Consider the following 15,042-nt stretch of genomic DNA (forward strand, 5'->3'; position numbering starts at 1 on the left):
GAGGCCTCTAAGCATTTCCTCTCCCAAAATACGGCAGTTTTACCCGAAGATCTCTGCTTTAGTTCCAGGTGTAACACAAGCAGCATTTCTCCATCAGTGCACACAATGGGCACTTTCCCGAATGAACTTGTTCTCTATGCAGGGTGTCCCGCGTGGAGCGAACTGCCTCAACCATGGCAGGCTCTACTGTGGTCTCTAAGGAATTCCTCTCGGAAAACACGGCACTTTTACCCGAAGAACTCTGCCCTAATTGTAGGTGGAACACAAGCTGCATTTCTCCCACATTGTACACAAAGGGCCCTACCCCGAATGAACTTCTATATATAGGGTGTCCCACGTGCAGTGAACTGCCTCAAGCAAGGCAGGTTGTAGTACGGACTGTAAGCCTTTCCTCTCCCAAAAGGCGCAGTTTTACCCGAAGAACTCTGCTTTCGGTGCAGGTGGAACACAAGCAGCTTTTCTCCCACAGTGTACCCAATGGGCCTTTGCCCGAAAGAACTTCTATACTCAAGGTGTCCCGCGTGGAGTGAAATGCCTAAACCAAGGCAGGCTCTAGTGAGGTCTCTAAGCATTTCCCCTCCCTAAACACGGCAGTTTTACCCAAAGAACTCTGCTTTAGTTGCAGGTGCAACACAAGCAGCATTTCTCCCACTGTGTACTCTCTGGGCTCTGCCACGAATGAACTTCTATATTCAAGGTTTCCCACCTGGAGCGAACTGCCTTAACCAAGGCAGGCGGTAGTGAGGACTGTAAGCATTTCCACTCCCCAAACTCGCAGTTTTAACGAATGAACTCTGCTTTAGTTGCAGGTGGAACACACGCAGGTTTTCTCCCACAGTGTACACAAAGGGCCTTTCCCCGAATGAACGTCTATACGCAGGGGGTCCCGCGTGGAGTGAACTACCTCAACCAAGGGAGGTTCCTTCTATGCCTCTAAGCGTTTCCTCTCCCAAAACACGCAGTTTTACCCGAAGAACTCTGCTTTAGTTGCAGGTGGAACACAAGCAACTTTTCACCCACAGTGTACACAATGGGCTTTTCGCCAAATGAACTTCTACACGCAGGGTTTCCCTCGTGGAGTGAAATGCCTAAACCGAGGCAGGCTCTAGTGAGGCCTCTAAGCATTTCCTGTCCCAAAACACGGCAGTTTTACCCGAAGAACTCTGCTTTAGTTCCATGTGTAACACAAGAAGCATTTCTCCATCAGTGCACACAATGGGCACTTTCCCGAATGAACTTGTTCTCTATGCAGGGTGTCCCGCGTGGAGCGAACTGCCTCAACCATGGCAGGCTCTACTGTGGTCTCTAAGGAATTCCTCTCGGAAAACACGGCACTTTTACCCGAAGAACTCTGCCCTAATTGTAGGTGGAACACAAGCTGCATTTCTCCCACATTGTACACAAAGGGCCCTACCCCGAATGAACTTCTATATATAGGGTGTCCCACGTGCAGTGAACTGCCTCAAGCAGGGCAGGTTGTAGTAAGGACTGTAAGCATTTCCTCTCCCAAAAGGCGCAGTTTTACCCGAAGAACTCTGCTTTCGTTGCAGGTGGAACACAAGCAGCTTTTCTCCCACAGTGTACCCAATGGGCCTTTGCCTGAAAGAACTTCTATACTCAAGGTGTCCCGCGTGGAGTGAAATGCCTAAACCAAGGCAGGCTCTAGTGAGGTCTCTAAGCATTTCCCCTCCCTAAACACGGCAGTTTTACCCAAAGAACTCTGCTTTAGTTGCAGGTGCAACACAAGCAGCATTTCTCCCACTGTGTACTCTTTGGGCTCTGCCACGAATGAACTTCTATATTCAAGGTTTCCCACCTGGAGCGAACTGCCTTAACCAAGGCAGGCGGTAGTGAGGACTGTAAGCATTTCCACTCCCCAAACTCGCAGTTTTAACGAATGAACTCTGCTTTAGTTGCAGGTGGAACACACGCAGGTTTTCTCCCACAGTGTACACAAAGGGCCTTTCCCCGAATGAACGTCTATACGCAGGGGGTCCCACGTGGAGTGAACTACCTCAACCAAGGGAGGTTCCTCCTATGCCTCTAAGCGTTTCCTCTCCCAAAACACGCAGTTTTACCCGAAGAACTCTGCTTTAGTTGCAGGTGGAACACAAGCAACTTTTCACCCACAGTGTACACAATGGGCTTTTCGCCGAATGAACTTCTACACGCAGGGTTTCCCTCGTGGAGTGAAATGCCTAAACCGAGGCAGGCTCTAGTGAGGCCTCTAAGCATTTCCTCTCCCCAAACACGGCAGTTTTACCCGAAGAACTCTGCTTTAGTTCCAGGTGTAACACAAGCAGCATTTCTCCATCAGTGCACACAATGGGCACTTTCCCGAATGAACTTCTTCTCTATGCAGGGTGTCCCGCGTGGAGCGAACTGCCTCAACCATGGCAGGCTCTACTGTGGTCTCTAAGGAATTCCTCTCGGAAAACACGGCACTTTTACCCGAAGAACTCTGCCCTAATTGCAGGTGGAACACAAGCTGCATTTCTCCCACATTGTACACAAAGGGCCCTACCCCGAATGAACTTCTATATATAGGGTGTCCCACGTGCAGTGAACTGCCTCAAGCAAGGCAGGTTGTAGTAAGGACTGTAAGCCTTTCCTCTCCCAAAAGGCGCAGTTTTACCCGAAGAACTCTGCTTTCGTTGCTGGTGGAACACAAGCAACTTTTCTCTCGCAGTGTACCCAATGGGACTTTGCCCGAAAGAACTTCTATACTCAAGGTGTCCCGCGTGGAGTGAAATGCCTAAACCAAGGCAGGCTCTAGTGAGGTCTCTAAGCATTCCCCTCCCAAAGCTCAGCAGTTTTACCCAAAGAACTCTGCTTTAGTTGCAGGTGGAACACAAGCAGCATTTCTCTCACTGTGTACTCTTTGGGCTCCTCCACGAATGAACTGCTACATGCAGGGTTTCCCACCTGGAGTGAACTGCCTTAACCAAGGCAGTCTGTAGTGAGGACTGTAAGCATTTCTACTCCCCAAACTCGCCGTTTTAACGAATGAACTCTGCGTTAGGTGCAGGTGGAACACAAGCAGGTTTTCTCCCGCAGTGTACACAATGGGCCTTTCCCCGAATGAACTTCTATACGCAGGGTGTCCCGCGTGGAGTGAACTACCTCAAACAAGGCAGGCTCTTCTTAGGCCTCTAAGCGTTTCCTCTCCCAAAACACGCAGTTTTACCCGAAGAACTCTGATTTAGTTGGAGGTGGAACACAAGCAGCTTTTCTCCCACTGTGTACACAGTGGCCTTGCCCGAAAGAGATTCTATACTCAAGGTGTCCCGCGTGGAGTGAAATGCCTAAACCAAGGCAGGCTCTAGTGAGGTCTCTAAGCATTCCCCTCCCAAAACACAGCAGTTTTACCCAAAGAACTCTGCTTTAGTTGCAGGTGGAACACAAGCAGCATTTCTCTCACTGTGTACTCTTTGGGCTCCTCCACGAATGAACTGCTACATGCAGGGTTTCCCACCTGGAGTGAACTGCCTTAACCAAGGCAGTCTGTAGTGAGGACTGTAAGCATTTCTACTCCCCAAACTCGCCGTTTTAACGAATGAACTCTCCGTTAGGTGCAGGTGGAACACAAGCAGGTTTTCTCCCGCAGTGTACACAATGGGCCTTTCCCCGAATGAACTTCTATACGCAGGGTGTCCCGCGTGGAGTGAACTACCTCAAACAAGGCAGGCTCTTCTTAGGCCTCTAAGCGTTTCCTCTCCCAAAACACGCAGTTTTACCCGAAGAACTCTGATTTAGTTGGAGGTGGAACACAAGCAGCTTTTCTCCCACTGTGTACACAGTGGCCTTGCCCGAAAGAGCTTCTATACTCAAGGTGTCCCGCGTGGAGTGAAATGCCTAAACCGAGGCAGGCTCTAGTGAGGCCTCTAAGCATTTCCTCTCCCAAAACACGGCAGTTTTACCCGAAGAACTCTGCTTTAGTTCCAGGTGTAACACAAGCAGCATTTCTCCATCAGTGCACACAATGGGCACTTTCCCGAATGAACTTGTTCTCTATGCAGGGTGTCCCGCGTGGAGCGAACTGCCTCAACCATGGCAGGCTCTACTGTGGTCTCTAAGGAATTCCTCTCGGAAAACACGGCACTTTTACCCGAAGAACTCTGCCCTAATTGCAGGTGGAACACAAGCTGCATTTCTCCCACATTGTACACAAAGGGCCCTACCCCGAATGAACTTCTATATATAGGGTGTCCCACGTGCAGTGAACTGCCTCAAGCAAGGCAGGTTGTAGTAAGGACTGTAAGCATTTCCTCTCCCAAAAGGCGCAGTTTTACCCGAAGAACTCTGCTTTCGTTGCAGGTGGAACACAAGCAACTTTTCTCTCGCAGTGTACCCAATGGGACTTTGCCCAAAAGAACTTCTATACTCAAGGTGTCCCGCGTGGAGTGAAATGCCTAAACCAAGGCAGGCTCTAGTGAGGTCTCTAAGCATTTCCCCTCCCTAAACACGGCAGTTTTACCCAAAGAACTCTGCTTTAGTTGCAGGTGCAACAGAAGCAGCATTTCTCCCACTGTGCACTCTTTGGGCTCTGCCACGAATGAACTTCTATATTCAAGGTTTCCCACCTGGAGCGAACTGCCTTAACCAAGGCAGGCGGTAGTGAGGACTGTAAGCATTTCCACTCCCCAAACTCGCAGTTTTAACGAATGAACTCTGCTTTAGTTGCAGGTGGAACACACGCAGGTTTTCTCCCACAGTGTACACAAAGGGCCTTTCCCCGAATGAACGTCTATACGCAGGGGGTCCCGCGTGGAGTGAACTACCTCAACCAAGGGAGGTTCCTCCTATGCCTCTAAGCGTTTCCTCTCCCAAAACACGCAGTTTTACCCGAAGAACTCTGCTTTAGTTGCAGGTGGAACACAAGCAACTTTTCACCCACAGGGTACACAATGGGCTTTTCGCCGAATGAATTTCTACACGCAGGGTTTCCCTCGTGGAGTGAAATGCCTAAACCGAGGCAGGCTCTAGTGAGGCCTCTAAGCATTTCCTCTCCCCAAACACGGCAGTTTTACCCGAAGAACTCTGCTTTAGTTCCAGGTGTAACACAAGCAGCATTTCTCCATCAGTGCACACAATGGGCACTTTCCCGAATGAACTTGTTCTCTATGCAGGGTGTCCCGCGTGGAGCGAACTGCCTCAACCATGGCAGGCTCTACTGTGGTCTCTAAGGAATTCCTCTCGGAAAACACGGCACTTTTACCCGAAGAACTCTGCCCTAATTGCAGGTGGAACACAAGCTGCATTTCTCCCACATTGTACACAAAGGGCCCTACCCCGAATGAACTTCTATATATAGGGTGTCCCACGTGCAGTGAACTGCCTCAAGCAAGGCAGGTTGTAGTAAGGACTGTAAGCCTTTCCTCTCCCAAAAGGCTCAGTTTTACCCGAAGAACTCTGCTTTCATTGCAGGTGGAACACAAGCAACTTTTCTCTCGCAGTGTACCCAATGGGACTTTGCCCGAAAGAACTTCTATACTCAAGGTGTCCCGCGTGGAGTGAAATGCCTAAACCAAGGCAGGCTCTAGTGAGGTCTCTAAGCATTCCCCTCCCAAAACACAGCAGTTTTACCCAAAGAACTCTGCTTTAGTTGCAGGTGGAACACAAGCAGCATTTCTCTCACTGTGTACTCTTTGGGCTCCTCCACGAATGAACTGCTACATGCAGGGTTTCCCACCTGGAGTGAACTGCCTTAACCAAGGCGGTCTGTAGTGAGGACTGTAAGCATTTCTACTCCCCAAACTCTCCGTTTTAAAGAATGAACTCTGCGTTAGGTGCAGGTGGAACACAAGCAGGTTTTCTCCCGCAGTGTACACAATGGGCCTTTCCCCGAATGAACTTCTATACGCAGGGTGTCCCGCGTGGAGTGAACTATCTCAAACAAGGCAGGCTCTTCTTAGGCCTCTAAGCGTTTCCTCTCCCAAAACACGCAGTTTTACCCGAAGAACTCTGATTTAGTTGGAGGTGGAACACAAGCAGCTTTTCTCCCACTGTGTACACAGTGGCCTTGCCCGAAAGAGATTCTATACTCAAGGTGTCCCGCGTGGAGTGAAATGCCTAAACCAAGGCAGGCTCTAGTGAGGTCTCTAAGCATTCCCCTCCCAAAACACAGCAGTTTTACCCAAAGAACTCTGCTTTAGTTGCAGGTGGAACACAAGCAGCATTTCTCTCACTGTGTACTCTTTGGGCTCCTCCACGAATGAACTGCTACATGGAGGGTTTCCCACCTGGAGCGAACTGCCTTAACCAAGGCAGGCTGTAGTGAGGACTGTAAGCATTTCTACTCCCAAAACTCGCAGTTTTAACGAATGAACTCTGCTTTAGTTGCAGGTGGAACACAAGCAGGTTTGCTCCCGCAGTGTACACAATGGGCCTTTCCCCAAATGAATTTCTATACGCAGGGTGTCCCGCGTGGAGTGAACTACCTCAAACAAGGCAGGCTCTTCTTAGGCCTCTAAGCGTTTCCTCTCCCAAAACACGCAGTTTTACCCGAAGAACTCTGCTTTAGTTGCAGGTGGAACACAAGCAACTTTTCACCCACAGTGTACACAATGGGCTTTTCGCCGAATGAACTTCTACACGCAGGGTTTCCCTCGTGGAGTGAAATGCCTAAACCGAGGCAGGCTCTAGTGAGGCCTCTAAGCATTTCCTCTCCCCAAACACGGCAGTTTTACCCGAAGAACTCTGCTTTAGTTCCAGGTGTAACACAAGCAGCATTTCTCCATCAGTGCACACAATGGGCACTTTCCCGAATGAACTTGTTCTCTATGCAGGGTGTCCCGCGTGGAGCGAACTGCCTCAACCATGGCAGGCTCTACTGTGGTCTCTAAGGAATTCCTCTCGGAAAACACGGCACTTTTACCCGAAGAACTCTGCCCTAATTGCAGGTGGAACACAAGCTGCATTTCTCCCACATTGTACACAAAGGGCCCTACCCCGAATGAACTTCTATATATAGGGTGTCCCACGTGCAGTGAACTGCCTCAAGCAAGGCAGGTTGTAGTAAGGACTGTAAGCCTTTCCTCTCCCAAAAGGCGCAGTTTTACCCGAAGAACTCTGCTTTCGTTGCTGGTGGAACACAAGCAACTTTTCTCTCGCAGTGTACCCAATGGGACTTTGCCCGAAAGAACTTCTATACTCAAGGTGTCCCGCGTGGAGTGAAATGCCTAAACCAAGGCAGGCTCTAGTGAGGTCTCTAAGCATTCCCCTCCCAAAGCTCAGCAGTTTTACCCAAAGAACTCTGCTTTAGTTGCAGGTGGAACACAAGCAGCATTTCTCTCACTGTGTACTCTTTGGGCTCCTCCACGAATGAACTGCTACATGCAGGGTTTCCCACCTGGAGTGAACTGCCTTAACCAAGGCAGTCTGTAGTGAGGACTGTAAGCATTTCTACTCCCCAAACTCGCCGTTTTAACGAATGAACTCTGCGTTAGGTGCAGGTGGAACACAAGCAGGTTTTCTCCCGCAGTGTACACAATGGGCCTTTCCCCGAATGAACTTCTATACGCAGGGTGTCCCGCGTGGAGTGAACTACCTCAAACAAGGCAGGCTCTTCTTAGGCCTCTAAGCGTTTCCTCTCCCAAAACACGCAGTTTTACCCGAAGAACTCTGATTTAGTTGGAGGTGGAACACAAGCAGCTTTTCTCCCACTGTGTACACAGTGGCCTTGCCCGAAAGAGATTCTATACTCAAGGTGTCCCGCGTGGAGTGAAATGCCTAAACCAAGGCAGGCTCTAGTGAGGTCTCTAAGCATTCCCCTCCCAAAACACAGCAGTTTTACCCAAAGAACTCTGCTTTAGTTGCAGGTGGAACACAAGCAGCATTTCTCTCACTGTGTACTCTTTGGGCTCCTCCACGAATGAACTGCTACATGCAGGGTTTCCCACCTGGAGTGAACTGCCTTAACCAAGGCAGTCTGTAGTGAGGACTGTAAGCATTTCTACTCCCCAAACTCGCCGTTTTAACGAATGAACTCTCCGTTAGGTGCAGGTGGAACACAAGCAGGTTTTCTCCCGCAGTGTACACAATGGGCCTTTCCCCGAATGAACTTCTATACGCAGGGTGTCCCGCGTGGAGTGAACTACCTCAAACAAGGCAGGCTCTTCTTAGGCCTCTAAGCGTTTCCTCTCCCAAAACACGCAGTTTTACCCGAAGAACTCTGATTTAGTTGGAGGTGGAACACAAGCAGCTTTTCTCCCACTGTGTACACAGTGGCCTTGCCCGAAAGAGCTTCTATACTCAAGGTGTCCCGCGTGGAGTGAAATGCCTAAACCGAGGCAGGCTCTAGTGAGGCCTCTAAGCATTTCCTCTCCCAAAACACGGCAGTTTTACCCGAAGAACTCTGCTTTAGTTCCAGGTGTAACACAAGCAGCATTTCTCCATCAGTGCACACAATGGGCACTTTCCCGAATGAACTTGTTCTCTATGCAGGGTGTCCCGCGTGGAGCGAACTGCCTCAACCATGGCAGGCTCTACTGTGGTCTCTAAGGAATTCCTCTCGGAAAACACGGCACTTTTACCCGAAGAACTCTGCCCTAATTGCAGGTGGAACACAAGCTGCATTTCTCCCACATTGTACACAAAGGGCCCTACCCCGAATGAACTTCTATATATAGGGTGTCCCACGTGCAGTGAACTGCCTCAAGCAAGGCAGGTTGTAGTAAGGACTGTAAGCATTTCCTCTCCCAAAAGGCGCAGTTTTACCCGAAGAACTCTGCTTTCGTTGCAGGTGGAACACAAGCAACTTTTCTCTCGCAGTGTACCCAATGGGACTTTGCCCAAAAGAACTTCTATACTCAAGGTGTCCCGCGTGGAGTGAAATGCCTAAACCAAGGCAGGCTCTAGTGAGGTCTCTAAGCATTTCCCCTCCCTAAACACGGCAGTTTTACCCAAAGAACTCTGCTTTAGTTGCAGGTGCAACAGAAGCAGCATTTCTCCCACTGTGCACTCTTTGGGCTCTGCCACGAATGAACTTCTATATTCAAGGTTTCCCACCTGGAGCGAACTGCCTTAACCAAGGCAGGCGGTAGTGAGGACTGTAAGCATTTCCACTCCCCAAACTCGCAGTTTTAACGAATGAACTCTGCTTTAGTTGCAGGTGGAACACACGCAGGTTTTCTCCCACAGTGTACACAAAGGGCCTTTCCCCGAATGAACGTCTATACGCAGGGGGTCCCGCGTGGAGTGAACTACCTCAACCAAGGGAGGTTCCTCCTATGCCTCTAAGCGTTTCCTCTCCCAAAACACGCAGTTTTACCCGAAGAACTCTGCTTTAGTTGCAGGTGGAACACAAGCAACTTTTCACCCACAGGGTACACAATGGGCTTTTCGCCGAATGAATTTCTACACGCAGGGTTTCCCTCGTGGAGTGAAATGCCTAAACCGAGGCAGGCTCTAGTGAGGCCTCTAAGCATTTCCTCTCCCCAAACACGGCAGTTTTACCCGAAGAACTCTGCTTTAGTTCCAGGTGTAACACAAGCAGCATTTCTCCATCAGTGCACACAATGGGCACTTTCCCGAATGAACTTGTTCTCTATGCAGGGTGTCCCGCGTGGAGCGAACTGCCTCAACCATGGCAGGCTCTACTGTGGTCTCTAAGGAATTCCTCTCGGAAAACACGGCACTTTTACCCGAAGAACTCTGCCCTAATTGCAGGTGGAACACAAGCTGCATTTCTCCCACATTGTACACAAAGGGCCCTACCCCGAATGAACTTCTATATATAGGGTGTCCCACGTGCAGTGAACTGCCTCAAGCAAGGCAGGTTGTAGTAAGGACTGTAAGCCTTTCCTCTCCCAAAAGGCTCAGTTTTACCCGAAGAACTCTGCTTTCATTGCAGGTGGAACACAAGCAACTTTTCTCTCGCAGTGTACCCAATGGGACTTTGCCCGAAAGAACTTCTATACTCAAGGTGTCCCGCGTGGAGTGAAATGCCTAAACCAAGGCAGGCTCTAGTGAGGTCTCTAAGCATTCCCCTCCCAAAACACAGCAGTTTTACCCAAAGAACTCTGCTTTAGTTGCAGGTGGAACACAAGCAGCATTTCTCTCACTGTGTACTCTTTGGGCTCCTCCACGAATGAACTGCTACATGCAGGGTTTCCCACCTGGAGTGAACTGCCTTAACCAAGGCGGTCTGTAGTGAGGACTGTAAGCATTTCTACTCCCCAAACTCTCCGTTTTAAAGAATGAACTCTGCGTTAGGTGCAGGTGGAACACAAGCAGGTTTTCTCCCGCAGTGTACACAATGGGCCTTTCCCCGAATGAACTTCTATACGCAGGGTGTCCCGCGTGGAGTGAACTATCTCAAACAAGGCAGGCTCTTCTTAGGCCTCTAAGCGTTTCCTCTCCCAAAACACGCAGTTTTACCCGAAGAACTCTGATTTAGTTGGAGGTGGAACACAAGCAGCTTTTCTCCCACTGTGTACACAGTGGCCTTGCCCGAAAGAGATTCTATACTCAAGGTGTCCCGCGTGGAGTGAAATGCCTAAACCAAGGCAGGCTCTAGTGAGGTCTCTAAGCATTCCCCTCCCAAAACACAGCAGTTTTACCCAAAGAACTCTGCTTTAGTTGCAGGTGGAACACAAGCAGCATTTCTCTCACTGTGTACTCTTTGGGCTCCTCCACGAATGAACTGCTACATGCAGGGTTTCCCACCTGGAGCGAACTGCCTTAACCAAGGCAGGCTGTAGTGAGGACTGTAAGCATTTCTACTCCCAAAACTCGCAGTTTTAACGAATGAACTCTGCTTTAGTTGCAGGTGGAACACAAGCAGGTTTGCTCCCGCAGTGTACACAATGGGCCTTTCCCCAAATGAATTTCTATACGCAGGGTGTCCCGCGTGGAGTGAACTACCTCAAACAAGGCAGGCTCTTCTTAGGCCTCTAAGCGTTTCCTCTCCCAAAACACGCAGTTTTACCCGAAGAACTCTGATTTAGTTGGAGGTGGAACACAAGCAGCTTTTCTCCCACTGTGTACACAGTGGCCTTGCCCGAAAGAGCTTCTATACTCAAGGTGTCCCGCGTGGAGTGAAATGCCTAAACCGAGGCAGGCTCTAGTGAGGCCTCTAAGCATTTCCTCTCCCAAAACACGGCAGTTTTACCCGAAGAACTCTGCTTTAGTTCCAGGTGTAACACAAGCAGCATTTCTCCATCAGTGCACACAATGGGCACTTTCCCGAATGAACTTGTTCTCTATGCAGGGTGTCCCGCGTGGAGCGAACTGCCTCAACCATGGCAGGCTCTACTGTGGTCTCTAAGGAATTCCTCTCGGAAAACACGGCACTTTTACCCGAAGAACTCTGCCCTAATTGCAGGTGGAACACAAGCTGCATTTCTCCCACATTGTACACAAAGGGCCCTACCCCGAATGAACTTCTATATATAGGGTGTCCCACGTGCAGTGAACTGCCTCAAGCAAGGCAGGTTGTAGTAAGGACTGTAAGCATTTCCTCTCCCAAAAGGCGCAGTTTTACCCGAAGAACTCTGCTTTCGTTGCAGGTGGAACACAAGCAGCTTTTCTCCCACAGTGTACCCAATGGGCCTTTGCCCAAAAGAACTTCTATACTCAAGGTGTCCCGCGTGGAGTGAAATACCTAAACCAAGGCAGGCTCTAGTGAGGTCTCTAAGCATTTCCCCTCCCTAAACACGGCAGTTTTACCCAAAGAACTCTGCTTTAGTTGCAGGTGCAACACAAGCAGCATTTCTCCCACTGTGTACTCTTTGGGCTCTGCCACGAATGAACTTCTATATTCAAGGTTTCCCACCTGGAGCGAACTGCCTTAACCAAGGCAGGCGGTAGTGAGGACTGTAAGCATTTCCACTCCCCAAACTCGCAGTTTTAACGAATGAACTCTGCTTTAGTTGCAGGTGGAACACACGCAGGTTTTCTCCCACAGTGTACACAAAGGGCCTTTCCCCGAATGAACGTCTATACGCAGGGGGTCCCGCGTGGAGTGAACTACCTCAACCAAGGGAGGTTCCTCCTATGCCTCTAAGCGTTTCCTCTCCCAAAACACGCAGTTTTACCCGAAGAACTCTGCTTTAGTTGCAGGTGGAACACAAGCAACTTTTCACCCACAGGGTACACAATGGGCTTTTCGCCGAATGAATTTCTACACGCAGGGTTTCCCTCGTGGAGTGAAATACCTAAACCGAGGCAGGCTCTAGTGAGGCCTCTAAGCATTTCCTCTCCCCAAACACGGCAGTTTTACTCGAAGAACTCTGCTTTAGTTCCAGGTGTAACACAAGCAGCATTTCTCCATCAGTGCACACAATGGGCACTTTCCCGAATGAACTTGTTCTCTATGCAGGGTGTCCCGCGTGGAGCGAACTGCCTCAACCATGGCAGGCTCTACTGTGGTCTCTAAGGAATTCCTCTCGGAAAACACGGCACTTTTACCCGAAGAACTCTGCCCTAATTGCAGGTGGAACACAAGCTGCATTTCTCCCACATTGTACACAAAGGGCCCTACCCCGAATGAACTTCTATATATAGGGTGTCCCACGTGCAGTGAACTGCCTCAAGCAAGGCAGGTTGTAGTAAGGACTGTAAGCCTTTCCTCTCCCAAAAGGCTCAGTTTTACCCGAAGAACTCTGCTTTCATTGCAGGTGGAACACAAGCAACTTTTCTCTCGCAGTGTACCCAATGGGACTTTGCCCGAAAGAACTTCTATACTCAAGGTGTCCCGCGTGGAGTGAAATGCCTAAACCAAGGCAGGCTCTAGTGAGGTCTCTAAGCATTCCCCTCCCAAAACACAGCAGTTTTACCCAAAGAACTCTGCTTTAGTTGCAGGTGGAACACAAGCAGCATTTCTCTCACTGTGTACTCTTTGGGCTCCTCCACGAATGAACTGCTACATGCAGGGTTTCCCACCTGGAGTGAACTGCCTTAACCAAGGCGGTCTGTAGTGAGGACTGTAAGCATTTCTACTCCCCAAACTCTCCGTTTTAAAGAATGAACTCTGCATTAGGTGCAGGTGGAACACAAGCAGGTTTTCTCCCGCAGTGTACACAATGGGCCTTTCCCCGAATGAACTTCTATACGCAGGGTGTCCCGCGTGGAGTGAACTATCTCAAACAAGGCAGGCTCTTCTTAGGCCTCTAAGCGTTTCCTCTCCCAAAACACGCAGTTTTACCCGAAGAACTCTGATTAGTTGGAGGTGGAACACAAGCAGCTTTTCTCCCACTGTGTACACAGTGGCCTTGCCCGAAAGAGATTCTATACTCAAGGTGTCCCGCGTGGAGTGAAATGCCTAAACCAAGGCAGGCTCTAGTGAGGTCTCTAAGCATTCCCCTCCCAAAACACAGCAGTTTTACCCAAAGAACTCTGCTTTAGTTGCAGGTGGAACACAAGCAGCATTTCTCTCACTGTGTACTCTTTGGGCTCCTCCACGAATGAACTGCTACATGCAGGGTTTCCCACCTGGAGTGAACTGCCTTAACCAAGGCAGTCTGTAGTGAGGACTGTAAGCATTTCTACTCCCAAAACTCGCCGTTTTAACGAATGAACTCTGCGTTAGGTGCAGGTGGAACACAAGCAGGTTTTCTCCCGCAGTGTACACAATGGGCCTTTCCCCGAATGAACTTCTATACGCAGGGTGTCCCGCGTGGAGTGAACTACCTCAAACAAGGCAGGCTCTTCTTAGGCCTCTAAGCGTTTCCTCTCCCAAAACACGCAGTTTTACCCGAAGAACTCTGCTTTAGTTGGAGGCGGAACACAAGCAGCTTTTCTCCCACTGTGTACACAGTGGCCTTGCCCGAAAGAGCTTCTATACTCAAGGTGTCCCGCGTGGAGTGAAATGCCTAAACCGAGGCAGGCTCTAGTGAGGCCTCTAAGCATTTCCTCTCCCAAAACACGGCAGTTTTACCCGAAGAACTCTGCTTTAGTTCCAGGTGTAACACAAGCAGCATTTCTCCATCAGTGCACACAATGGGCACTTTCCCGAATGAACTTGTTCTCTATGCAGGGTGTCCCGCGTGGAGCGAACTGCCTCAACCATGGCAGGCTCTACTGTGGTCTCTAAGGAATTCCTCTCGGAAAACACGGCACTTTTACCCGAAGAACTCTGCCCTAATTGCAGGTGGAACACAAGCTGCATTTCTCCCACATTGTACACAAAGGGCCCTACCCCGAATGAACTTCTATATATAGGGTGTCCCACGTGCAGTGAACTGCCTCAAGCAAGGCAGGTTGTAGTAAGGACTGTAAGCCTTTCCTCTCCCAAAAGGCGCAGTTTTACCCGAAGAACTCTGCTTTCGTTGCAGGTGGAACACAAGCAACTTTTCTCTCGCAGTGTACCCAATGGGCCTTTGCCCGAAAGAACTTCTATACTCAAGGTGTCCCGCGTGGAGTGAAATGCCTAAACCAAGGCAGGCTCTAGTGAGGTCTCTAAGCATTCCCCTCCCAAAACACAGCAGTTTTACCCAAAGAACTCTGCTTTAGTTGCAGGTGGAACACAAGCAGCATTTCTCTCACTGTGTACTCTTTGGGCTCCTCCACGAATGAACTGCTACATGCAGGGTTTCCCACCTGGAGTCAACTGCCTTAACCAAGGCAGTCTGTAGTGAGGACTGTAAGCATTTCTACTCCCCAAACTCGCCGTTTTAACGAATGAACTCTGCGTTAGGTGCAGGTGGAACACAAGCAGGTTTTCTCCCGCAGTGTACACAATGGGCCTTTCCCCGAATGAACTTCTATACGCAGGGTGTCCCGCGTGGAGTGAACTACCTCAAACAAGGCAGGCTCTTCTTAGGCCTCTAAGCGTTTCCTCTCCCAAAACACGCAGTTTTACCCGAAGAACTCTGATTTAGTTGGAGGTGGAACACAAGCAGCTTTTCTCCCACTGTGTACACAGTGGCCTTGCCCGAAAGAGCTTCTATACTCAAGGTGTCCCGCGTGGAGTGAAATGCCTAAACCGAGGCAGGCTCTAGTGAGGCCTCTAAGCATTTCCTCTCCCCAAACACGGCAGTTTTACCCGAAGAACTCTGCTTTAGTTCCAGGTGTAACACAAGCAGCATTTCTCCATCAGTG

Source organism: Mesoplodon mirus (genome assembly GCF_964341445.2).
Source record: "Mesoplodon mirus genome assembly, contig: HAP1_SCAFFOLD_212, whole genome shotgun sequence".
Taxonomy (NCBI): Eukaryota; Metazoa; Chordata; class Mammalia; order Artiodactyla; family Ziphiidae; genus Mesoplodon; species Mesoplodon mirus.